At 47.2% G+C, this 25,839-nt stretch overlaps 1 long non-coding RNA gene across 1 annotated transcript; it reads left to right on the forward strand.

Annotated features, from left to right (window-relative positions):
* The first annotated feature begins 1,710 nt into the window (after positions 1-1,710).
* LOC109392086 (uncharacterized) lies at positions 1,711-25,633 on the forward strand. The gene is made up of 3 exons (XR_002125995.1): positions 1,711-2,105; positions 16,250-16,403; positions 24,373-25,633. It is a non-coding gene; the product is annotated as an uncharacterized LOC109392086 (long non-coding RNA).
* The last annotated feature ends 206 nt before the right edge of the window (positions 25,634-25,839 follow it).

Here is a 25,839-nt window from a genome sequence, read left to right on the forward strand (position 1 = left end):
CCCACTCTTTCCACTATGGCTTGTATTTTTCTACGCATAGTCTTAATTTTTTTTTTCTTCTCAAAATAGGAATACTTGGCACGCACTAATTTGTAATTTGCTTTTCATTTGAGAATATCTCCCCACGTAAGTTTGCTCTCTAATGGCTTCCTGGTGTTTTGTTGTGACAGACAAATCATTTATTTTAGTCAGTTCCCTTTAGATGGATTTGTATTTAGGTGGCTTTTTTTTTTCCTCTATTACAAGCAACACTGCCTGCCATTTTATTTCCCCTCATTCATTTGAAATTAGTTCTCTTATTGTTATATATTCAAGCAGGCCATATAAAGAAAAGAACGTCTGTTTCACCTTCCTCTCCAAACTTCACCCCACAGTAACCACTGATATTAGAGCTCTATGCAGCCCTATACATTTATACACACACATATATATGCATGCTTAGCTATATATGTTCTGTATGTTTTAAAACAGATAAAAAGTATCATGTATGTATTTGTGCATCTAGCTTTTTAATCATTTAACAATAGCATCCACATCTTTCTATGTCAGTACATATAGAGGGACCTCATTTGTTTTAATGAAGTAATTTATCTCAAATGTTTGGATACTTCTCCTTTCTTCCTCCCCTCCACTCTCCCTCTCCTTCTCCCTCTCCCTCTCCTTCTCCCTCTCCTTCTCTCTCTCTCCCCCTTGCTTTCATTCTTTCTTTCACCAGTCCCCATTTCCCTACGAATGGGTATTGGGGTTGTTTCCATTTTGTTCCCTAGGTAAACATCCGTACACTGTCATAAACATCCTGTGTGTATCTCACTGTGTGCACACGGGAGCATTTCTCTAGTATCGATACCTAGACCTGGAATTTGCTGGGTTGAAGGGTTTGCCAGGCCAGGTCTTGTCTGAGGCCCCAAGAGGCTTGGGAAGGTCAGGAGTGTGAGTCCCAGGTGGAAGTTTGCTGCAGGCAGCACGAGGCGAGATCTGCCCTTTACCTACTAGTGTACTGTCTGAGGCCATGTTCTTGGGCAGCTCCTGGGGGGGGGCACTGCCAGCTCTGTGCTATAGGTCTGTTTTTATACAAGGTAAGATCTCCCGGCTGTGTAGCCATTGGACAGAGTGCTGCCCATAAGCCTTTTAGCTCCTTCCCTGGAATTTTCTCCTGGAGCTATTGGGAGGAGCTTCTGATTGCCTTTGGGATTATGAGGTTGGAAACAGCTTCGGGCTGCTTTCTGTCCTCATGAGGGCATGGCTTGGGTACAGTGAGAGAAATGGAGACCACTTTGCAGAAAGAGGTGGAGACAAGCAGATATGATTGCTGAGTATGGAATCCTGATGCTGGGAGACCCTGATTCTGGCTGTTCCTCCTTCTGCCCCAAGAGCTCCCGAGCCTGTTCTCCATTCCTGGAGCCAACCATTCTTCTTCTAAAGGCCCCCGCTTCTGACCTGGAGTCTGTCACTGCAGCCCAGAGTCCTGATGGATACCGGGAGTGGGCTCATGTGGTCATGAGGACTTTGGATGGACAGGAAGTGGGTTCCCTCTGACCTGACTTGCTTCCTGACTTCAGGGTCTCCTCCTGTGGCATGCCCTTCAATATGCCCACTTTGTCTTTTAAAGCACAGGTCTGGCTTGGTCACACCCTTGCTTACCCCTCTGTAGTTGCTCCTTGCTCTTAGGGTCAAGGGCATATTCTTCAGCCTGGTGTGTGGTGTCCTGGGGGGGTGGGGCTGGCTCCTGACTGCCTCATTTCTCACTCCTCATGCCTGCAAACCTTACACTCTGGCTGGAACAATCTTCCATCAGTTCCATGGTGGCTATTCTCTCCTCCAAGCCTTGACACATCCTGTGTCCTCAGCCTGTGCACTTTTCTTCCTCTTTTCTACCTCACCCCCACCCCCAATTTCTGGATGCCTTCTCTTTCAGGCTTGAAATCAAATGCCCCTTCCTCCAGGAAACTGCTTTGCTCCCCTCCTGTGTGCTCAGCATCCTATGTCGTAAAGCATCATCCCGCTGTGTGATGATGTGGACCCTCTGGTAGGCTGGCTCTCCATGAAGACAAGCTTTGTGTCCACCAGGCACGTCACTGTGCCCCTCGCTCCTGGCACAGCGCTCAGTAAGTACCCCTGTCGTCAGTCAATGAATGAGTCCGGTCAACAGACACAGGGCAGGTTGAAACACCGCAGCTTTGGAAATAAGACAGACCCGGGATCAAAACTTGACACCGAACTAAATATGTCATGCAGGTCACTTTCTTTTCAGTACGAATGTGAACATTATTACTCACTTCTCTTGGGGAAAAGATAATGAGTGAGAGTGTTTGGCAAATCCATTATGCAAATATTAATCTTTAAAGTAATACTGCTTTGGTAAGATTCAATGTGCATAAATTGTTCTGACAAACCTGATAGTGTTTTTTTTGGATGAAAATGCAAACATCTCAGGTATAGGGCAGGGGAAAACAGAAATACACATTTAATGAAATGCTACCATGTGCCAAGCTCATATCGGGCATATCCTAGTATTGATTTTCTACGTAAAGAACTTCACAACTTTGGTTAGGTTTATTATTTATCTTAGAAAGTTTGCAAAAAAAAATTTCTATTGTTCATGGCACCTTTATCTCTGTATATTGATTTCGAGCCCAGCAAACGTGTTAAACTCTTTTATTATCTGCAGGCTCTTGTGGGTTTTCTAAAGAGGCAAGCACAGCATATGCAAATAAAGACAGTTTTTCCTCTTCCTTTCCAATCTGTATACCTTTTATTTCTTTTTTCTTGTTAAGTGCTCTAGAAACGACCTCCCATGTTGAATAGTAATGGTGTTAGCAGCCATCCTTATCTTGTTCCTCATCGTAAAGGAAAAGCTTTCAACGTTTTACCACAAAATATGTTTCCTGTAGGCTGTATTTTTTTTTGGTGGAATCTCTTTTATTCCTTTCATTCCTACTTTGCTAAGAGTTTTATCAAATGAATAGATGTCAACTTTTTTCAAATGCTTTTTCTGCAACTATTCAGATGATCACATGCTTTTAAAAGATATCTTAATGTGATGGAATTGCATTAATTTATATAGTAATACTTAAACTAACATCATATTTCCTAGGAAAAACCGAACTTGGTCATAATATATTATCTAATTTATTTGTTGCTACAATTTTCGTGATAATTTAAAAAAACCACTTTTCTCATACATTTTTGAGTGAGTATCTTTCATAATTTTCAATCTTTGGTCTGACTTTGGACTCGAAGTTTTATTTGTCTCATAAATGGAAGTATTAGTGTAAAACTGGAATAATCTCTGTCTTAAATGTTTGTGAGAACTCACTTATAAAACCACATAGGTAAAGTGTTTTATTTGTGGGAAGATGTTTACTATCACTTAATTTCATTAATGGTTACAAAATTATGGAAAATTTATAAATTTCTTTTTGGGTCAGCGTAGATAGTTCTATTTTTCTAGAAATATATTCAATTAACCTAAAATGTCAAATTTGTTAGCATAAAGTTATTCAGACAATTTCCCGTGTATTATATCTCTACAATTTCTGTAGTCATTTCCTTTTTCCATTGTTATATAAATTGCCTGTGACCTCACTCTCTATTTTTGTCCAATTTTGCCAGTCTTCTTTTTAAAAAAATTTTTTCAGAGAGCGAACTTTTGGCTTTGTCAATCCTATTATACGTAGGATTTAACCTCTCTGTGCCTCAGATTCTTCATGTGACTCTGGGAGATACAGTCCTCAAGGTAAATATAAAAAAAAAAAAGAATTTAGGAGGCCAGAGGATGGTTGGAGGTTGGCCATGGCTGTCTACCAGGGCAGCGATGGAGGAGGGTACAGGGAAGGGCAGCTTGTGCTCCTAGGTGGTGACCAGAGGGGAGAGGAATTCTCTGTGTACCGTGTAGCTGTGGCCTGAATGTTCATGTCCCCCTCAAATTCATGTGTTAAAATCTAATCCTCAATGTGATAATATCAGGAGGTGGGGGCCTTTGGAAAGTGATTAGGTTAGCAGAGTGGAACCCTCATGAATTGGATGGGTTTCCTTTTAAAAGATACCCCAGAGAGCTCCCTCACTCCTTCCACCATGTGAGGACACAGCAAGAAGATGATTGTTCATGAGCCAGGAAGCGGGCTCTCACCAGACACCAAATCTGCCGGCACTTTGACCTTGGACTCCCCAGTCCCTAGAACTGTGAGAAGTAAACGTCTGTTGATTATAAGCCACCCAGTCGATGATACTTTTTGTTATAGCAGCACCCATGGACCGAGACACACATGGAGCCACAGATATTTACTGAGCCTCTAGCAATTTTATTGGGAGCCCTTCTTGGAAGGAGGGGATCCCAGTACTGCGGAGGACTCAACAAGGAGGACATTTGGGGTTGGGATGGGGCACAAAAGGTATGCCAGAGAGAGCATACCCTTTACCAGGGAACTGCATGGTTCCTAAACATACCTACTAGTGCCGCAGGAAAAAGCTGGCATGCATGTGCCCCCCATGACCAGGACCCCCACGGCTAGGGGAGGACCACAAACAGCACCAGCCAAGTAAAAAATGGCTCCCCCTTTCCTTAAAGGGTTCCCTTCTTCTACCAGGACCCTGGAGGGGAAGGAAGAGGGGATGAGCAGACCATGCACCCCACCTCCCCCATCCCTTCCCAGCTGGGGTCCCTGATCCCTGGTGAGACCTGAGCTGAAGAGAGGGAACCTTGTTGGGCCTTAAACCTCAAAGCCGCTGTTGTGGCTGGTGGTGAGTGCAAGGTTAACACAATTGCCTGTGATGTCCTTTGGTAAACAGGGGCGCAGATGGAGCCTATTTAAATGTAACACTAGGGGAATAGATTGTTTCCTATTTCCTATCTCTGAGCTTCAGTTTCTTCCTTCATTGCCTGCCAGATCCCCCTGGTGCCAGCCAACCCCATGACACAGACCCTGTACTTACTCATGTGTGCTGGGAGCAGACCCGATCTGCCTCCCAGGAAAGCTGCAATCCAGCCTACCCATCACTAGCCTGTTGTGTGTCCTTGGGCTGGTGTCTCTCCCTCTCAGGGCCTTGGTTTCTCTATTTGTCCAATGAGGGGATTCTACTCAGTGGTCTCCCCAGCATCCCCCTTCCCCTCTCCCTAGCTTTTCGATTCTCTGATTCTCAAATGCCCATCTCGGCAGACAAACACCGCCCCCGTGGTACCACCTCACTGCAGGAAGAGGCCACTGCAGGAGCGGTGGCATTGAAAGCCTGGGCACATCGCAGTTCGTGGTTAATTATTCTGGCTTCTGTTTACTGCCTCCCCAATTCCCCAAGCAGACATCTCCATTACTAGAAGTAATTTACTTGGCACCAGCTTCCACTGTGAAGAGTGGAAGCTTCGAGACGTGCCCCCACTCTGGCCCCCACAACCTGGAGGGGGGTGAAGAGTGTCCCAGTACTTTGAGGCTCTCAGGCCTGGCCCTTTCAATTCACAGCACACCCCAACCTCTTCTGGGACTCCTCAGACTGTCTGACACTGAGCATTACCTCAGCAGCCCATGGACCTGGGCTGGTCACGCACTGGCCCTCACTCCCTGTGTGACCTCAGGCAGGACATGCACACTCCCCATGCACATCAGAGCTCAATCTTCAGCCCCAACTACTCACACCACACAGCTCTCCAGGCCCCACAGGGAAGGGGAGCTAGAAATGAAATCCACTTCGGGCTCCCTGCCTAGAAGAGGTGCAGCCTTAAGCCTTCTGGTTTTGCAAAAGTGATGGGACTTTGAGGCAAAGTCCTGGGCAACCTCAGACAAGTGCTTGTTTCTGAGCAAAGAACCCTGCCTGCGGGCAAGGCTCTGGGACAGGGTGGCCTCTCTTCGCACTCTCCCTTGGAATTTCCCTTGGCAGCTGAGACAGCACTGGTCACCTGGGTTGGAGTTTTCCTGCTGCCATTGCCCTCTGGGCCTGGCCCCGGGGGGCCCTCATGCTCCCTGGGCCCTGGATAGAACCCGGGTCTGGGGAGATGGCGCCTCGGCCAGCCCAGCATGAGCCCAGGAGAGGCCTCTGACTCACGAACCGCTGGATTTGGGTGGATTTAGTAACTGGGTTTCCAATTGATTTCCAGACAGAGGGGGCATGGAACTATAAGCTCCTAAAACAGCTTACAGCCTTGCTGCCGATCTGCACCAGGCAGTGGGCAGGATGTTATCGGCGTGACCCAGGACCCAGAAAGAAAAAGCTAATGAGGGTAAGAAAAATCCATCTGTGTGGCGTTTTTCCTGGGCCCTTGAAGATGTAGCTTCCTCTTCTGATGCACATGCGCAGCTTTGCATATGCCTTGGGGAGCTGGTAGAGAGTATGTGGGCTCCTCCCCCTCTCCCAGCTCATGGAGGAGGCTCTGGCATTGCAAAGAATTAAAGTCTGCAAAGTTCCTGGCAGGCAAAGTTCAGAACTTGGCAATCTCCAGAGACCTGGGGGCTGGCTGCCCTGGTTGTCGTCCCTACAGGCCCCAGCTGGCCCCTGTCTCTGCAGTCCCCTCCCCTCTGCTGGGCCCGTTGGTCCCACTGCAGACTCAGAACAAGGAAGGGAGGAGGGAACCTCCTTTGCTGTGAGTTTGGGAACAGGGAGCCCTGGGTGTGAAGTCTATGGGATTCTTTCACTTACTGGCCTTGGGACCTTGGGTCAGATCCTTACGCACCTCAGTTTCCCCGCCTGTGAAATGGGAAATGAGGAGATTTTCCTCCTAGGACAGCTGTGGGACGAGATGAGGTGTAAAGGGAGCAGCACACTGCTTGGCACATGGTGGGTGGCACACGGGTCCGGACATGAGGGATCCGAGGTAAAGAGCTGACTCCATTGTCTGTGTGACCTTGGACACGTGCCGCAGCATCTCTGAGCCTCAGTGTGCTCATCTGTTAAATGGGGAGGATGGAAAGCTGTCAGACATGACTGAGAGACTGTCACAGGCCAGGCACTGTTCTACATGCGTTACCACAGTCTACAAGGTCGAGATCATTGTTAGCCCCATTTTACAGGCAAGGGAACTGAGGCTCAAATAGGGGACATAACTTGCTCAAGGTCAACTAGGAAGTGGTGGAGGAAGGATTTGAACCAGGGATTCTGGCTCCAGAGCTCACATTCTTGCCTGCTTCTTGGGGTCCTGAGGGTTCCCTAAAAAAAGGGTGTGAACAGGCTCTGCACACTTGAAAGTGCTGTAGAAACGTCAGACAAGGTCACCTTCTATGGGAGAGAGAATTTGAGCCTAGCAGCTGTGGCTGTGCTCTGTACGCTGTTAAGTGTGGTGATAACCATGGCCAGCATTTCTTGAGCACCATCTAAATGCCAGGCATTGTGATAACACTTGACATTCAGCATTTCATCAAATCTGCTGTGAGGTGTAAATCATGACCCTTACCTCATAGATGAGGAAACTGAGGCTGAGTTGGTAACAGTTTGGCCAAGATCATGCAGCAAACTGGATATGAACCCAGGTCTCTCTGACTCCAGGGTCCAAGTTCTTACCTGTGAGAAAGGGCCACTACTCACATTATTTCTAAACATTAGCACACAGTTCAGGCCATTCTGCAGAGACCACCTGCTGTTTAGGGAGAAGATGGGCTGAGATCAGAGGTGGGGTGATGGGGGACCTGGAGCAATCAGGGGAGACTTCCTGGATGGGGGGGCACGACCCACTGATGGTGGAGAGATGGGCAGAACTGACTGGCCTCTGGTCCAGAGAAGGTGTTGGGGAGACCCGAGCTCAGAGAGCACATAGGGTGGGGCCAGGACGAGGGTCTACCCCAGGGTTCACATTGGGGTGCAGGTGGAGCTTCGGGGAATCACTTATGTGGCTAGAAAATGCCCAGACCACACCACAGGCTCTGATGTCCCCCGAGTGTCATTCGTGATCACATTAGCTGGTTTCTGCCTCTTTTGTTAAGGAGTTGCATGTTTTCTCATAATTCAATGTCATTATTTTATCAATTCGGTGTCTCTGACCCTATAATCAGGGGGTGAGTTGTGGCTTTTTTCCGCTGTGCTTTCACGGTTCTATTGACTTGTTCTTCCTCATTATTCAGCTAGTAATTCTTTTCATGAGCTTCTATCGATTTCCATATTGAAATATTTCTTGATGCCCTTTTAAGCAAGAATCCTGTTCCATGTGTCCTAGCATCAGAGTTAGAGCATTTTTACTTTGTACGTGTTTTCTTGTAGAAACAACATCAGTACCTCACTGGGGACGCCCGTGTACCCTTCTCCTGGGCACACTTGCTTTGTCTCTCCAGACTGTGTTTTTTTTGCCTTTTAGCATGCCATGCAATTTACTGTTGATAGCCAGGCCTGATGTGTCAGGTCAAAGGAACTCAGGTAAACCGGTGTTTATGTGAGGTTTTATATTTATCTGGCTAAGAGTTAGGCTGTGTTTATGTTCGCCATAGTTGTGCTTTCAGAGGCTAATATTTCCTCCTGTGTCCTTGTTTTTGTCACCCCTGTGGTCTTGGGCTTTCCTAGAGATTCCTTAAATAGGGCCTGAGGCCACAATTCTTTTGGCTGTACTGTTATTCCAGGCAGCAATACTGAAATGGTGGTGAGGTGTGGGGGATGGGGGCGCAGTCTACCGTCCTATGATTAGGTCTGTCTTTCAGGGAGCCTGAGTTGGGTATTTCTCTTTCCCCCAGGTAGTTAGACTCTGGTAAAATAGTTTCCCTTGAAACAGGCCTTGATAAGAAGAACAGACTGCTCTGGGCATATTTCAAAATGGTTATTCCCCCACTCCCCCACTGGAAGCAGGAGGGGCTTTTTCTTCTGTCTTCACACTGAGAACATGGGGCTCCAGGACATAAAACTTAGAAAAGTGTGAGGACCCCTTAAGACTTGGCTACCTGGAGTTTTTAAACTCTCAAGCTAGTCTACACTGAGCTCCCAGCAAATCATCACTTTACAGTTTGTGGATGGAAAAGGGACCACAGGTTAAACCTGACAAGCTCAGGAGACTGAAAATAAGATGGTGTGAACACACACACACACACATACACAAATTTTTTAACTAAGTGGGCCATGGCGGGAAGTCACATCTCCAGCTTCCTCATAAAGTTAATCTGTGCCTTTTCAGTGGGCCTGTTTGTTGTCTTTTTGTACCTAAGGTAACATATTTAATATTTTTTCCAGACCAGAGCTGGAAACTGCAAAATTCCTCATTATTATGCTTGTCTCCTGATTGCCATCTCTGTGTGCTGTAAAGAGTGAACTGTTAGCTATCCTGCACCCACGTACGTAAAAGACGTAGCTGTCTCTCCAATTTACTTTTCTCCAACCCCAGAGATCTCCCCACTTTGCTTTCTCCCACCCCCTTAATCTATCACGAATGGATTTCATGTAACCTTTCTTTGATTTTATGTATAAAATAAGCTGCAAACCGCCATTTCGCGGAGCAATTTTCTCAATCCGTTGAGACTTTGCTTCCTGGCAATTGTCGACAGTTTGGCTCAAATAAACTCTTATACGTTTTCTCTTAGGCTGGATGTTTTTCGTCAAGTTTATAGTGTTCCTACAGATGCTGCCTCAGCCATGGGCTTCTGTTCCTAGGTATCTACTTGTCATTCCAAGTTTCTGGGCACCAGTTCTTTGGTGGCCTCGATTCTCTGATGGATCTAAGAAGATAATAGTTGATTTTTAGTTTCTTCGGCTTTTTTTTTCTTACTGTGAGAATGGGAATGATAACTTCTAAGCTCTTTACAGTCATTTTCAGCATACAGATTTTGCATGTGTTTTGTTAAGGGCATAGCTAAATATTCTATTTCCTTTGGAGAGTGTAAATGTCATTGCGTTTTAAACTTCAGTTTCCACATGTTCATTGTTAGTTTCTAGAAATACCATTAATTTTGTATGTTGATCTTGTTAACCTAAAAGTAAAGAGTCAGAACGAGAGGCAACAAGTGTTTATTTGAGATCAAAGAATTGCAATTCTGGAAGATCCAGGAAGATAAGTCTAGATAGGTTTCCCCCCTCCCCTGCAGGAAAGGGGCTTAGAGTTTTTTTATGGGGAAACAAAGGGAGAAAGATGAGGTAAATGGTATTAAAGGAGACTTCATTGGTGCTAGATGAGGTACGGTTAGCTTTGTACTTCATGGAGGGGCTTGAGATTCAATCATCAGGCAAAAGGCTGGACTTGTACTTTAATTGATTGGTCAGTGATTCCATCATCGGAAAAAGTCCAATTTCCTCAGTCTTTACAAACAGAATAGTCTCGTTTTTACTGCCTTCTTGTAATATGGGCAATTTTGTCCAGTTCCGAAAGTAAAGAAAACCAAGGCACACAGGGCAGTTCCTTTGAAACGGCTACTCTATTTTAATATGGCTCTACTCATGTCGTCTTTCACGATTTTTTATCCTGTGACCTTGCTGAACTCATTATTTAGTCCTAGGAAGTTTTGTTTTGTTTTGTTTTGTAGATTCCTTGTGATTTCCTCTGAAGAGAATCATTCCATTTCCAAATAGAGAACAGTTTCATTTCAAATCTACATGCCTTTTATTTATTTTTCTTGCCTTATTGCAGTAGCTATATCGCCCAGGAATAGTAATATGAGTGGTGAGAGTGGACACGCTGACTTGTTCCTCATCTTAGGGAGCAAGCACTCAGTCTTTCACTGCTAAGTGTGATGTTAGCTGTGGAATTTTGTAGTTGCTCTTTATCAAGTTCAGGAAGTTCCCTTCTATTTCTATTTTTCTAAGAGGTTTTGCCATGAATGGGTACTAAATAATGCCAAGTTGTTTCTCTGTGTCAGTGCGTATGATCATGTGGTTTTTCTTCTTTAGCCTGTTAATATTTTGGATTATGTTGATAGAATTTTGAATGTTGAATCAGTTTGTACACCTGTGGTAAATTCCACTTGGTCATCGTGTTTAGTTCTTTTTATACATTGTTAGATATATATTTTTTTGAGGGTTTTGGGTTCATGAGAGATACTGGCCTGTCCTTTTTCTTTTTTTTCTACTCTTTGGTAACAAGCTAATGCTGGTTTTCATATATTACATTGGAAAAGGTTCTCTCCTCTTCTATTTTCTAGAAGAGATTGTGTGTAATTGGTGTTAATTCTCTTTAAAATTTGTAAAATTCTTTAATAAAACTATCTAAGCCTGGAAATTTCTTTCTGGGAAGTGTGTAAATGAACTCAGTTTTATTAATGGTTTTAGGGCTATTCTGATTACTTGTTTCATCTTGGTTGAGTTTGGTAATTTGGAATTTTCAAGGAATTGGTCCATTTCTTCTAAGTTGTCAAATTTATGAGGGTAAAGTTGTGAGTAATATTTTCTTAAATCATTTTAATGGCTGCAGGATTTGTAGTGATACCCTCTAAGTCACTCCTGGAATTGGCATTTGTCTCTTTTCTTATTTTTGTCAGTCTTGCTAGAGGTTTGTCATTTTTATGGAGTTTTTTGAAGGGTAGTTTTTTGTTTTATTGGTTTTTCTCTATTATTTTCTTATTTTCAATTTCATCAATTTTTGCTCTAATTTATATAATTCCCTTTTTCATGCTTGCTTTGGGTTTATTTTGCAGATCTTTTTCCTAGTTTCTTGAGGTAAGAGCTAAGGTTATTGATTTGAGACTTTTCCTCATTTCTAACATAAGCACTTAGAGCTATAAACTTCCCTCTCAGCACTGATTTAGCTGCATCTTATGCATTTTACTATATTGTGTTTTTGGTTTCATTTGTTCTCTGTATTTTTTTTTTTAAGATTTTTTTTAATTGGGGAATTGGGGGGATGGGAACAGTGCTGGGGAATTGGGGAAAGGGGAACAGACAAGTTGCTGTCGTTTTGTTCTTCAATCTAGTTGTGGAGGACGTTGCTTCACTGGCCCAAGTTGGCACCATCATTGCGCTCTTCTCTGGCAAGGCAAATCAGTCGCCAGCTTCTGGACGGCCACTCACTGCGGCTGCTGGCCGCTCACGCTGGCTGCTGGCTACACGGTAGCCCATGGCAACCCACTGCCACAGGGACTGCAGCCCACGCCGTCGCCGGCGACTCACGGCAGCCCAGCTCCAGGTTGAGCTGTTGTTCAGCATCTTAGCTGTGGAGGGCAGTGTCACTGGCCCTCAAATGTGGGATCCGAACCGGGGCCCTCTGGCATCCCAAGCGAGTTCTTAACCATCGCGCCACTCGGCCGGCCCTGTTCTCTGTATTTTTAAAATTACCTTCAAAAATTCCTCTGTGGCCCATGGATTATTTAGAGATATGTTGCTTAAATTCTATATGTTTAGAGATTTTCCTGTTGTCTCTCTGTTATTGATTTCTAATTGATTCAATTATTTCAGTTTTTAAAGGTGTATTGAGTTTTGTTTTATGGCCCAAATGGTCACAATATGGTCTATCTTGGTGACTGTTTCTTGGGTATTCCGATATTGTCTGATGGTGTGTTCTATGTAGGTCACTTAGATTCTGCTGTTGGTTGTATTGTTTAGATCTTCTATAGCTTTGCTCTGTAATATTATTTCATTGTTTGTAACATTTCTTTGCTGAGATTTTCTAGTTTTTCATTTGTTTCAAGAGAATTTGTATTTGATTTTTGAAACATTTTAAGAAGGCTGCTTTTAAACCCTGGTCAAGTGATTTAACATCTGATTACTTTGGTGGCTGGCATCATTTGAATGTCTTTGCTCATTTACATTGTAGTTGTCTTGGTTCTTGGTATGATGGATAATTTTTATTGTATCTTGAACATGTTGTCTACTCTGTTGGGGGAGTCTAGGCCCTATTGAAATCTTTTATTTTAGCAGCCAATCACTCTGTTGGGTTTAGCACATGGATTCTTGGCCTATTATTGTGGGGTGTGGTCCCAGTGGCAGCTTAATTATAAGAATCTCTGTGGTGCTCTTTTGATCTGCTTGGTTTATCTGATGCTGCCATAGTTCCCAGTCCCTTTTGTGGCTACCTGAGGGGGTGTCATGGGCTTCCCGAGGCATGCTGTGGTGGCTGTGCTGTGGTGGGTTCTCCCACTGGTGCTTTGGATGCCCTGATGTCTCTGGTAAGGGAGTTTAGTCTTGGGCTCATGGGCACAAAGTGTGTCATGAACTGGTACACTGAAACTGGGTCCTTTTTCTGGTTCCAGTCGCCCAACCCAATCCTAAGAATGCTTTAACATGGCTTACAAAAATAAAGCATTACACTTCCAGCTATTTTATTATTATTTTATTTTATTTATTTGTTTTTTTATTTTTTAAAGATTTTTTATTGGGGGAATTGGCAGAGGGGAACAGCGTTGGGGAATTGGGGAAGGGGAACAGACAAGTTGTTGTCCTTTTGTTCTTCAGTCTAACTGTGGAGGACGTCGCTTCATTGGCCCATGTTGGTATTATCTCTGCGTTCTTCCTGGGAGAGGCAGTCACTCACTGGCCATTGGATGACTGTTCACAGCAGCTCTTGGCAGCTCACAAAAGCTCACACCTGCTGCGGGCCAGCCCCACTGCAGCCTATGCAGTCACCAGTGACTCACGGCAGCCCAGCTCCAGGTCGAGCTGTTGTTCACCATCTTAGCTGTAGAGGGCGCAGCGTCGCTGGCCCTCATGTGGGATCCAAACCAGGGCCCTGCTCCTCAGAACTGGTGTCCCAAGCCAACTCCTAACCAATGCGCCACTACGTCGGCCCGCTTCCAGCATTTTTAATAACTCAGTGATGTTTGCAACAGGCCCCTTACTCCATTTCTAAGAATGTATCAGCGTGTACTAACCCCCATGGCTCAGGAAGGGCTGAGAGCAGGGTGTCAAAGGTCACGTTGCCTGGCAGTCAGAAGCAGGGATTGCATACGGTGGAATGAGGACATGTCTAATTGGTCACCTTAAGATGTCTGGCTATGCAAGTGTCAATATGGCTGGTTTAATTACTTCATTAATTTAACCTTTCTCTACCTCAGTTAAGAGCTTTGGAGCTTAAACCTAGATGGATAGCCCCTCTCAGCCACTCACTAGTTGCTGGGATTGTCATATACTTTAGCATCTCTGGGTCTCAGTTTCCTCATTTATGCCACAGGAGTGATGAAAGTCCCCACCTCCCGGGTTTGCTAACATGATGCTGATGTAAACTGCTGAGTGCAGCCAGGAGTTCCTGACTAAACCCGCTCAGTAACCATCAGCAATTATCACCATGATCTGGCGAGTATGGGGTAATGAGGCTGTCTGACTTAATAGTGATAATGAGACAATAATGGTCTTTCTATTAGTACCAATAATGTTGTGTTTAGAAAATAGGACTTGATCAGGGAAGCCTGGATCTGAATCTTGATTCCAGCATTTACTCACTGGGTGGGACGTGGGCAAGCTACTTACCCTCTCAAGCTTCAATTTCCTCATCTGTAAAAAGGGGACAGCGATACCTTATGAGTAGATGAGCCATGCAGAGGGCGCAGAATGTAGCAAGCCAGTGCTCAGTAAATGTTGGTTATAGTTTGCCATGAAGGCAGAAATCTCTGTGTTCTGTTAATGGCTTTATTCCTTTATCCCCAATGCCTAGGACAGAGCTTGGCACACAGTAGTGCTCTGTTCTCATGTGGGGGACCCCTAGCCAGGCTGCCGGCTCTTCTGGCCCAGGGCTGTGTTTGCTTCATGACTGTGTCTTCAGAGCTGCCTGGGAGCCTGACTCCTGCTCTGGGCAGCTGGGGAAACTTCACTGATGGTGCCAGGGGTTAAAAGTATGTCTGAGCCGCCTCCTGCTGTGCACTTACTGAGGCACTCTCTCTCTCTCTCTCTCACACACACACACACACACACACACACACAAACACACACACATACACGAGCACACGCATATTAGACATTAGACTAACAATGGTCCTTCCTGAGGTCCTTGCATCTCCATGATGTTTTGGCCTTGAGGGGGGGCAGGATCAGTGGTCAGGAAGCTGGAGGGTCCCCTTCCACCAAGGTGCTGTCTTTCTGCTGCTTGAGAATCTTAGTGCCCTTTTCCTAGAAAGCGGAAGATGCCGCTCTGGGGGCATCAGGCACCTGCCCCTCCCCCCTCCTCAGCTAGTCACTCTGCAGTGAGTGGGTTTCAGGGCCTTTCCTGGGTACAGTGTTGATGGGAGAAGGGACAGAGAACACAGGAGCTGGGGGCCTGGGGGAGACAGAAGGTGCCGGAAGGAAGAGGAGAAGGTGCTAATATCCACCTCTGCCCTCCTGCCCTCAGCATGTCTTCCTGATTACTGGGTACCTTTGGTTCAGATTTATCAGTGAGCCCTGCTGGGGATGTATTTAAGTCAGCTAAGGCTGCCATAACAGCATACCATAGACTGGGGAGCTTAAGCAACAGACATTTATCTTCTTACAGATCTGGAGGTTAGAATTCCATGATCAAGGTGCTGGCAGGGTCGTTTCTCTTGAGGCCTTGCTGCTTGGGTTGCAGATGTCCACCTTCTTGCTGTGTCCTCACATTGACTTTCCTCTGTGTGCACACCTCTGGGAGCTCTTCCTCGATCTGTAAAGACACCAGTCCTGTTAGATTATGACCCCACTCTTATGACCTCATTTAACCTTAGTTAATGAATCCTTAAAGGTCCTATTATCTCCAAATACAGTCACAGTGGGGATTAGGGCTTCAATAAATACATTTGGGGGGCAGGACACAATTAGGCATAGAACAGAGGATCACAAACCCCAATAAATGTCTATGGGGTCCCCTGAGCGCTGGTCCAATGTGACCCTTTCTTGCTCTAACCTCTCTTCCCTTCCCGTTACCTCTGAGAGCATCTGGCCCAAGCTTCTCATTTCATCCTTGGAGAAAAAGGCTCAGAGAGGGGCAGTGACCTGCCCCAGGTGATATAGCAGGTAGGGAACAGCTGTAGGAGGACAGCAGAGCCTCCTGTCTCTGGCCTGGGACTTTTCCTAATGCCAGTGGTCAGGACTGCTGGGCTGGTGGGCAGCTGGCGCTGGGGACCTGGTGTCAGTGCTGAGAAGGCCTCAGTGCATAGTGGCTGCTTTTGTCTCAAGCCTGGCTTTTATTTTTCTCTCAGTGATTTCAATTTCAGGAGCTTTTCTGTCTGTTTTTATTCTCTCGTCTTTCATTGTGCTTTCTCTTTGGGTAATCTGAGGTTTGCAGGCAGCTAACTATGACGTATACATTCAAATGTAATGCAATAAAATATAATTGAACATATTTCTTTCATGTCTGAGCAGAGGAATAATCTCCCTAGCACATCCTATTTCCTCTTTGCTCCCTCTGCTTTTTTTCCTGAGTATTTTCCTCTCCTCCCCAGAATCTCTGGGATTTGAATGTCCTTGTGGCCTCTGCTCATTGCAGATACACAAATGATCGTGAATTACAGCCCAAGTACCTGTGATCAATAGATGATATTCCTGGGACTGAGGAGAGGGCACCGCCAGTATCCATGTGGGCCTGGGAAGGCTGCCAGCCCCTGGTGGGAAGAGGAGAGGGGTATCTGCTGAGGAGAGGGGTAAGAGCTGGGAGAGTGTCTGTGGGCAAGACCGAGGGGTCTCCTGTGGGCGCCCCTGTCACATAGGCAGGGACCCTCCTGGGCAGATACACTTGTCTCTGCACATGAACTGGGAAAAGGTAGGATCTCTGTTGCTCTGGAACTGAGGCTGGATGTTGGTGATCATGACTTTCAGCCAAAGCATTCATTGTGGGTCCCCAGTGAGGGACGGGATAAGTAGGCACGCCCTGGGTGTGACCATGAATCCACCCAGGATTGTCTCCAAAGCCCCTGCTCTCCTCCCACCCCTACATGGCCTCCTGGGGACCACTGCTAGCTGAAGGTCTACTGTGTGCTCTCACACCTGTGAGCTCATTGAATCGACAGCTCTCCCTGGATATAAGCCTCATGAGGCCTGTTTTTACAGAAGAGGAACCTGAGTTCAGAGTGGGTAAGTGACTAATGACAATTCCAGACTCAGCTAAGGGCTTGAGGGTATTTGTGGGGACAAAAAGATAACACAAGAAACGTGTCTGCTTCAGAAGTGGCAGCTGTTAAAGGACAGGGCACAGTCCCACTGGATGGAGGGGAAATTGAGGCTGGGAACAGAGGAATGACTGACTTTGAGCTTTAAACCCTGAGAGGTCAAGGCTGTCCATCGCCGGCTTCCTTAGGGTGGCTCTGAGAGCAAGAGGACAGACATGGCAGGGCCTGGCCAGGGGCTCCGACCACGTCCATCTTTGCTTGCCCACTGACTCTCCTCCCTGTCAGGCAATTTGTCAGGGAAAAAATGACTTCCCAGTTTTGCCCAAAACTCACTTCTATTAAGTGAAGTAGTTAAGTAGTTGTCACCATCTCAGCCAACGCTCGTGATCATCACTTAGGCCCAGCCTGTGATGCTGGTGTGATTATCATCCCTGGGTTATAGATGGGGAAGCTGAGACGCAGAGAGGGGAAAGGGCATGCCCAATGGCACAGAGCAAGCTAGTGAAGGAACCGGGCTTTGAACTTGGGCTGTCTTGCTCAGAGCCAGTGTCTTCACCTCAACTAACGACGATATGAGAACAACAGTTTATTGGATGCCTCCACGTGCCATGAGGCACATAAGGTCTTGCTTGTAGGTGCCTGGTGCAGGGGCTGTCAACAGCTCTTAGCTACTGCAGTAACGAGCCTCTGTAAAAAAGGCCCATGGTGCCTCCTCTGTACCTGTCCTAGGGTGACAATAGCGGGAGTGCCGGTTCACACATGTGAATAATTCCTGTGTGTGCTGGGCACCCTCACTTGCATTTGCTCACTTCATTCTCACAGCCCCCCATGAGAGGGGTCTGTTCTCACCCCAATTCTACAGCTGAGGACACTGAGGCTCAGGGAGGTGACCCAGGTCGAGGGAGGGCAGATGGGGCTCCAGGATCGTCAGGTTCCAGCTGCCATGCTCTGACCCACTGCAGGGCCTGGGGGGAGCCTCACAGGCAGGTGCTCAGGTAACCCCTCCCGCCCTGCTGTCACCCGGGTCCAGGTGGTGGCTAGGGCTGACTTGTCTCCTAACCTTGTTCTCTGTCCCTCTTGAGCTCCTGGGCCCCAGAACCTGTCTGTGTGTGGGGAGATTTGCCCACTGTCCCAGCTGCCTCTCCTTCTCCAAGTCGGTGAATAAACAATAAAATTAATGGAGTCATTATTTCTTGGTCATGAATTGCAACTTCCATTCTTTGGGGAAATAGTATACACTATATATCCTTAACATGGAACATAAGCATATGATAATGATGGATAATACGTTCCACATTGATAGTTTTATTGAAATATGCAAAAGCCACTTCCAACAATTATATATCCGCAGGTACATCACAGTTTAATAACTGCACACAAGGCTCCTTGCTGGCACTGTACTGTGAGCTTGGGCACAAACTGTGAAGTGAAATGTGCAACCCAGCCCTGCTTGGGGTGGGCTGTCACCGCTGCCAGACCCTCACCTGGACTTGCGGCCATCTCTACCATTTCCAGCCTTTCTGGCCCTCTGGGCTTCCTGGAGAGGTGATCTTGGGGGTGTGGGAGGAGGTGCATGGGGGAGAGACAATAGATTTGAATTCTCTGTTTTCCAGATGATAAAGTGAGGTCCATTCCCTCAACCAATCTTTCGATCAACAGTTTACTGAGACTTACTGTGCCAGGCACAGAATTCAGCTGGTGAGGAGCATGGTGAAGACAACTAAAGTAGGTAGAGAGAGAGTCCCTTTTTCATCTTCAAAGATTACCACATTTATTACTGAATTTTGCTCTAATATCCTCTGATTCTAAGATTTGGTGAGTGTAGCTTCCTGTGACAGTGAAATGCCTCCCAACTTCTCTTAGAACAGGCAGCCAGTCCCCCAACTGGAGTCTCCCCAAAGCTTCACGTCACCTCCCTTCTTCCCTTTTAAATCCCATCCAAATCATCCAAAGCCTCTCCCTTCTCTGGGGCCCACTTCAGACTTACTGAGTTTATGGCCCTAACAAAATGTTATTGGCCGTGACAATGACAATTAGAACAATTGTGCTGGGCAAGAGACTCCCGCTAAATTTAGGACCCACACTGAATCACGGCTTTGGGGGCTGAGATGGTCACCAGCCACCCCAGCTGTGCCTGACGGTCCTCCATGTGTCAGACAGTGATGGCCACAGTAACAAAGTGACTCTGCCCCTCTCCAGCAGTGTGCCCTGTGTCACCTGGGGTCCCTTCAGGGAGCCCACCCAGGTCAGGGGTTCATTGGCTGTTTGGGTTCCCAGCTCCGCGCCCCCCGCCCCTTCCTCCTCTGAGCCTCCTGCACTCTCCCCTCCCTGCTCTCAGGGTGGCAGCTCACCGTTTATCTCTGGGGGCCTCGTCAGAGGCTGTTGTTACATCCTGGTTCCAAACCCTGATGGAGGAGACCCAATCCCTGTTAATGGCCCTGAGCCCCAGGATTGGTAGAGGGAGGCAGTGTGGCAAAGTGGTTAGGCCACTGGCTTTGGATGGCCCTGGTTCCATCTGGGTTTTGCCACTTCCTCACTGTGAGGTGGTGGGCAAGTTACCTATCTGAGCTTGGTCCCCACACATGTGAGCTGAAGATTATAAATGCATCTATCTTATGGGGTGGAGGCCAGGTTTAGATGTGTTAAGACATGTGACATGCTCAGTGAAGGATTCTGTTATTACTGTCATGTAGTGACGTCTTTGGCCCCAAGTACCCCAGGTGGGTAATTCCTGCACCTGGAAGGTGCCACCCTGCCTAGGCCTCTTGCCACTGGAGCAGGGAGCAGACAATGGCCTTAGATCTCACAGACCCTGATTCAACCTCCAGCACTCACTCACTGTGTGTCGTGGGCAGGTGGCCTAACCTCTCTGAGCCTCATCAGTTTTCCCTCTGTCACATGGCACAGTGATGCTGAGAGCACAGCGTCACTGTGAGGATTCAATGAGGACACCTCAGCAGGAAGCAGCTTCCCGAGCTCACATGACACTTGTGGGCAGCAATTGGGGGTGGGACTCTGGGCAAACCCAGGGCCTCTCTGTGCCTCGGATCCTCACCTGTAACATGGCAACTGTGACAGTCTGTGCTGTGTAGGACATTGTGGGGACTCCATGCTCTAATGTGTGTTAAATGCCTGATACATGGTGAGTCCTCAATGCACATTAACTGGCGATGTTGTTGTTGTTATTATTATCATCCAGCTTGTAGGCAAATGCCCCCGTTTTGTCTTTGTACATCAAGCCCCTGGCACAGGGTCCAGGAATAGCAAAGGCTGACACTTAATGGAGCAGGGAGAGCAGGGACTCGGGAGCGAACTGCCTGGGTTCAAGGCCCAGCTCCAACACTTCTGAACTGTGTGAGCTAGTTTCTAAACCTCTCTGAGCTTTAGTAAGTCTCGTGTTTAAAATGGGGGGATAGTAACTGTGCCTCCTTTGGAGGACTATTGAAATAATTTAGTGGACCAATGCATGCTCAGCATAGCACCTGGCATATGGCGCTGGCTTTGATTATTCCGGGCCCCATGGGAGCGTTGGCATGGACAGGGCTCTACACATCTCTCTTTCTGCCACCACTGCACTTAGAGATGGAGAAACTGAGGCCAAGAGACGCGAAATTAAACGCCTGAGAACAAGACAGTAGATGGCCATGCTAAATTATGCAGGACGGGCAATTAGAGAACAAAACGATCTCCACTAAAGGGCTAATTGGGCAGAATAGACGCCAAGTGCACCGGGAGCCTGAGATGGGGGTGGGGGAAGTGCAGCCTGGGACGGGCCGGCCTCGGCCAGGGCCCAGGTACCTCATTAATAACACTGATCTGTCCCCCTTAATGCAAGTGATGCATCCTTATGGGGAAGCTTTGGAAAGTGCAAACATTAATATAAAAGAGTATATAAATCACTATATCTCACTCCCCAAGACAGTCGTTTTTACTGTCTTCACCTTTTTTTTCTTCTCATATATAATTACATTTCCATAACTCATTTGACATTGGTGTGACTCTCAGGATATGCTAGGATATGATTAAAAAACAAACAGCCCCTCAAAATAACAAAGGTTAGAACAGCCTCCTATAAGGAGATTTTGGGTGCAATAGTATGAAGTTTTAAGACTAATAATGCCTGATATTCATGGAGTGAATGATCCTTAGGTCCTGTGTGCTGGCCGTCACGGAACCCCACAGCCAGGATCCTCTCCCGCTCCCCAGGCTCCCACCCTGGTCCTACCACCGTCACGCAGTGGCCTCCAGCCTGGTCCCCTGCCTCTGCCCTGGCCCTGCTCCTGTCACTGCAGCAGCTGGGTGGCTCTGTGGGACTCAGGGCGGAGCTGCCCCTGCTCTGCTCTGCGCCTCCCTTGGCTCCAGCCTCTCTCTGTGCACCTGGAGCCCTGCAGCCTCCTGCCCCACCCCCACCCCCACCCCAGCCCATCACCCTCATCATTCTCCTCAGACCTCCCTGGACCCTCAGCACCCACCGTCCCTTGCTTGCCTGTCCCCCAGCTGGAGCCTCCTCCCCATGTCTGCCCCACTCCCTCCCTCACCTCTTTCAGGCCTTTGCCCCAGTGTTACCTGCTCTCACAGGCCTTCTCTGATCACCTGTGTATAACTGTGACCCCTCAAACCCTCCGCTGCTCCCCTTTCCTCCTGGCTCTTCTCCCAGACTTTCACACTCTGCAGTCACCATTAATGCTCAGTGGGTCTCCTCTTTCTAGAATCAGGGCGCTCCCTGTTTCCAAGGACAGTGTGGGCTCTTTTTGGACTTTTGCTGAAAAGCGAGTGCCTTGAGTGCTGGGTACGTGTCACGTGTAAGAAGCTGTCCTAGAAATGCAGTATTGTCCCCTTACTTCTCACCACAGCCCTGTGAAGCGGGTTCTAGAAACGCCTCTATTTTTTCCCAGGAGGAAACAGGCTTGGCTTGGCTCAAGACCTTGCCTGGCTCCTCACAGCTGATGAGGGGTGGGGTCAGCATTCCCAGGGCTGGGCTCGGAGCACTGCTGGGGCCCATGCAGTTGGGATGCTGTTCTGGAGTGTTCCACAAAGGGCATGGTTATTGAGGCTTGCACGAGTTGACCTTCTCACCATACCACTGCCAGCACTGGGAATCTTGCTAATTCGATGCTGAGAAATGGTATCTCAGTGAAATTCCATCTGCATTCACTCCCTTTGATTCTGAGCTCTGAGCTGGTCCATGTTGGGGTTTCATGGACAGCAGGAGAACAGGGTACACACGGACAGCCCATGGCCCCCAGTCCTCCCCCTCTGGCCCTCCACCTGGCAGCTCTGACCACCTTGGGGCGGGTGGCCTTGATGCCTTCCTCCCCTACAACCCATTCAGTTCAAAGTACTTTCACCTCTCCTAGCTCAGGCCCTAATCAGGCCCAGGGGCCCCTGATTTCCATGACACAATCCTGGACCTGGGACTCCCCCAACCCCGGCTTACATCTCTTTGCCTAAACTACAGTAAGGATTTTTCTGTTCCTTGCAAAGAGCCCTCACTCAGATACCAAGGAAACCTGTCTATTAAATAAATAAATAAATAAATAAATAAATAAATAAATAAATAAATAAAAAGATTTAAAAAAGCACTCTTTCCAACAATGAATGCCTCTCTCTCAGAGAGGCCTCATCAAATAAGAGGCTGAGGCTTTTACAAAACTATGTGGAAATTAAACCCACAATCTGGGCACACACTTGTCTGACATGTGATAATTAACTGCCAACAATATAATTTCAGCTTGGATGTAGATATGTTTTTCATTAAAAAGTAATCAAAGATCCTGGCTTTGGGGACTCCCGTCCCATCTGTGGAGCTCAGCCCCTCTGCTGACAGCTTCAGAGTTGGCGTTGAGGGTCCACTGCTCTCTGCCAGGTTGGATTTGGACTCCAGAAGTGGTGCTAGCATGGGTCTCTGGACTTTCTGGGCCCCACAGGCTCCAGGCAATTCTCAGAAGACAGCTCACCCAGGTCCCCTCTCACTAAGGGTCCATCCTCTGGGCGCCTGGAGCCCCTGAATGTGCCAAGCAGGGACTTGGCACCAACTGCAGCTTCAGGGAGGGAGGTGGCACTCTGGTCTCTGCTGCCCCTGCCATGCCTCGTGTCCTGCAGGGGTCCTAGCCCATCCTCCATTTGACAGAGAGGGAAACTGAGGCTCAGAAAGGTGGGGTCACTTACTCAAGGCCACATAGCTCTTGAGATGTGAGCTCTGACTTGCCTGACCCCTGCGCCCCCCAACTCCCTTTCTCTAATAAACTCATTTGTTCTGTGCTTCAGTTTCATCACCTGTACAATAGGGATAATACTAGTACTCTCCTTATGATGTTGTTTGAGGATGAAATAAGTTAATACAGCACTTAGAACAGTGCTGGTACATAGTAAATAAATCCTCAGTATGTGTTAGCGATAACACTTATTATCGATATTAATATTTTCTGTAGACTGAATGTTTGTGTTTTCTCCCCTCACCTCCAGCTACCAAATTCATATGTTGAAACCCCTTTACATCCCCAATGTGAAAATATTAGGCGGTGGGGCCTTTGGGGAATGATTAGGTCATGAGAGTGGCGCCCTCGTGATCGGGATTAGTGCCTTTATAAAAGACCCGGAGAGCACCGTCGTCCCTCCTGCCATGTGGGGACAGAGAGAAGATGGCCATCTGTGAACTAGGACTTAGGCTCTCACCAGACTCCCAATCTGTCCTCTGGGCGCCCCAACCTCCAGAACTACGAGAAATAAATTTCTGTTGTTTATAAGACACCTAGTCTACAGGATTCTAAGACAATATTAATAATATCAACAACATGCTGATAGTAGTTGGCAAACTTCTTTTCTCCAACCCACAGACCAGTAGTACTCTGCCCCTTGAATCATCTCTATGAATTCCAAGCAGAATACGTAACATTAAAACCATGACTAGGCAACACTGTACTAAAAATACAGAACAGTAAGAAAAGAGAAGATCTTTAAAAAGCAGCCAGAGGGAAGACAGATGACTTACCAGGGAGTGACAAATAGACAGTAGACTCTCCCCGGCAACATCAGAGACCAGGGAGCTGGGTGCAATATATTTCCTGCTAAGTGAAATGAGCAAAATAGAATTCTAGACCCAGCTAAATTATCATTCAAAAGTGAAGGAGAAAGAAATATATTTTTAGGCAAAGACATGCTTGCGGGCTCTTGTTAAAAGAACTAAAAAAAAAAAAAATCACTCAAGAAGGTGGCCATTGAACCGAGAAGGGAGAGGATCAAACCAGCAATAGTGAGCAAAGAGATGGGTAAATTGGGGGTTTGCCACCGTAAATAAACACAGCAGCACCAGCCATGTTCATCACAGCCAATGCAGAGGCACACAGGGAAGCGTAACTGCAGGCCTGGAACGCACCACCTCCAGGTGGAAAACGGACATCAGAGGAAACACATCTAGGTTTTTGTGCTGTCCTGGGGTGGGGGAGGGGGAGGATATTGATTTACTTTAGACTGTGAAGTCAAGTGTGCTTATTATGATTTTAAGGCCAAAGAAGGAAAGAAGAGAACGGAATATGAAATTTCCAAACCAACAGAGGGAAAAGAGGGAATAAACAAAACCTGATCAATATGAATGGTGGCAGGAAGTGAGCCAAACAGAAACAGAATAAAACCGCAAAGTAAACAGAAAAATCCTTGCAGCGGAATGCACCAAGAAGGAAGGTAGAATCCGGATTCTGCCTTTCACATCTGTAAGTGTGACTTTGGGCAAATGACTGAATGACATCACTTCTCTGACCTCGATTTCTGCATCTGCAAACTGGAGATAATGGTTTTGTTAAAGGGTTATAACAGCACGTTCCATTTAAGGGCTACTAGGAGGATTAAGTGCAGCGAGCACCCAACAAGAGGGAGCTGTCATCAACATCCTCACAGTCTCTCTATGCCAGGCACAGCCCTATGTGTGTCCCATGCACCATCTCACCCCTCATCACAGCCCCATGAGGCAGGTACCACTTATTGTTGTCACTTTAATGATGAGGACACAGGCTCAGAGGAGAGAGGCTTGCCAAAGTCACACACCTGGGGGATTGGACACACACTGGAGATCTCTGACCCTGAATCTACCTGGTGGCTGAATGACTTTGGGCAGCTGACACCACCTCTCTGGTCCTTAGTTTCCTAATCTGCGCATTGTGGGCACACAGGGTGAACACGAGGCTGGGCAGAATGAAGATGTGGACCCTAGGCACCATTCCCAGCACTGGGTAACCGGTCAATAAATGCTGTTATCACCTGCGTTGTGCAGGCAAGGAGACTGAGGCTTAGACAGCCCAAGAGTTGGTGTGACCTTGCTGATCTGTGCTGACCTGTAGGCATCAGGCCCCGGCTGGAGTGTGAGCTCTAGGAAGTGGCCTTGTCTGTCTGGTTTCACTGACTTATACCCAGGGCTGACCTGGGGAATGAATGAATGAGTGAATGAATGAAGTGTCCTTGGTTCCTACTCTATACATCCATTATTCCCATAAGAATGTTCTTCATGCCCAGGAGCCACCCCAACGGGAAGCAACTCTGAGAGCCCTCATGACTGCAGGATACAAGTGAGCCTCTCATTAGGACACAGGACGTCCAGCTGTGTTTTCCTCCATCACACAATCACCATCTGTTACATTGTACACCTTCATCTCTTATGATCTGTTACCCACAGTATCACACCAACTCCACGGGAGCAGAGACTTTATTCATTGCTGGATCTTATGTGGCAGTTGCTTAATAAAGTGACATCACTTGATGTTGAGGTGACATCACCTTTCTGAGCCTCAGTTTTCTCATCTGCACAATGGGAGGATGACACCCCCCTTGCAGCTGTCGAGAGGTACAAAGAGGCTGCAGGTCCTGTCCTCAGTGCAGGGTGACACAGGCAGGGGCGAGTGGCTGCCATTCACCTCTTTACAACAAGGGACCTCGCGTAAGAAATGGATTTTTTGGACATTGCAGTGTGAGTGTCTTCTTT

Source organism: Hipposideros armiger, unplaced genomic scaffold (assembly GCF_001890085.2).
Source record: "Hipposideros armiger isolate ML-2016 unplaced genomic scaffold, ASM189008v1 scaffold_10, whole genome shotgun sequence".
In the NCBI taxonomy this organism is placed as follows: Eukaryota; Metazoa; Chordata; class Mammalia; order Chiroptera; family Hipposideridae; genus Hipposideros; species Hipposideros armiger.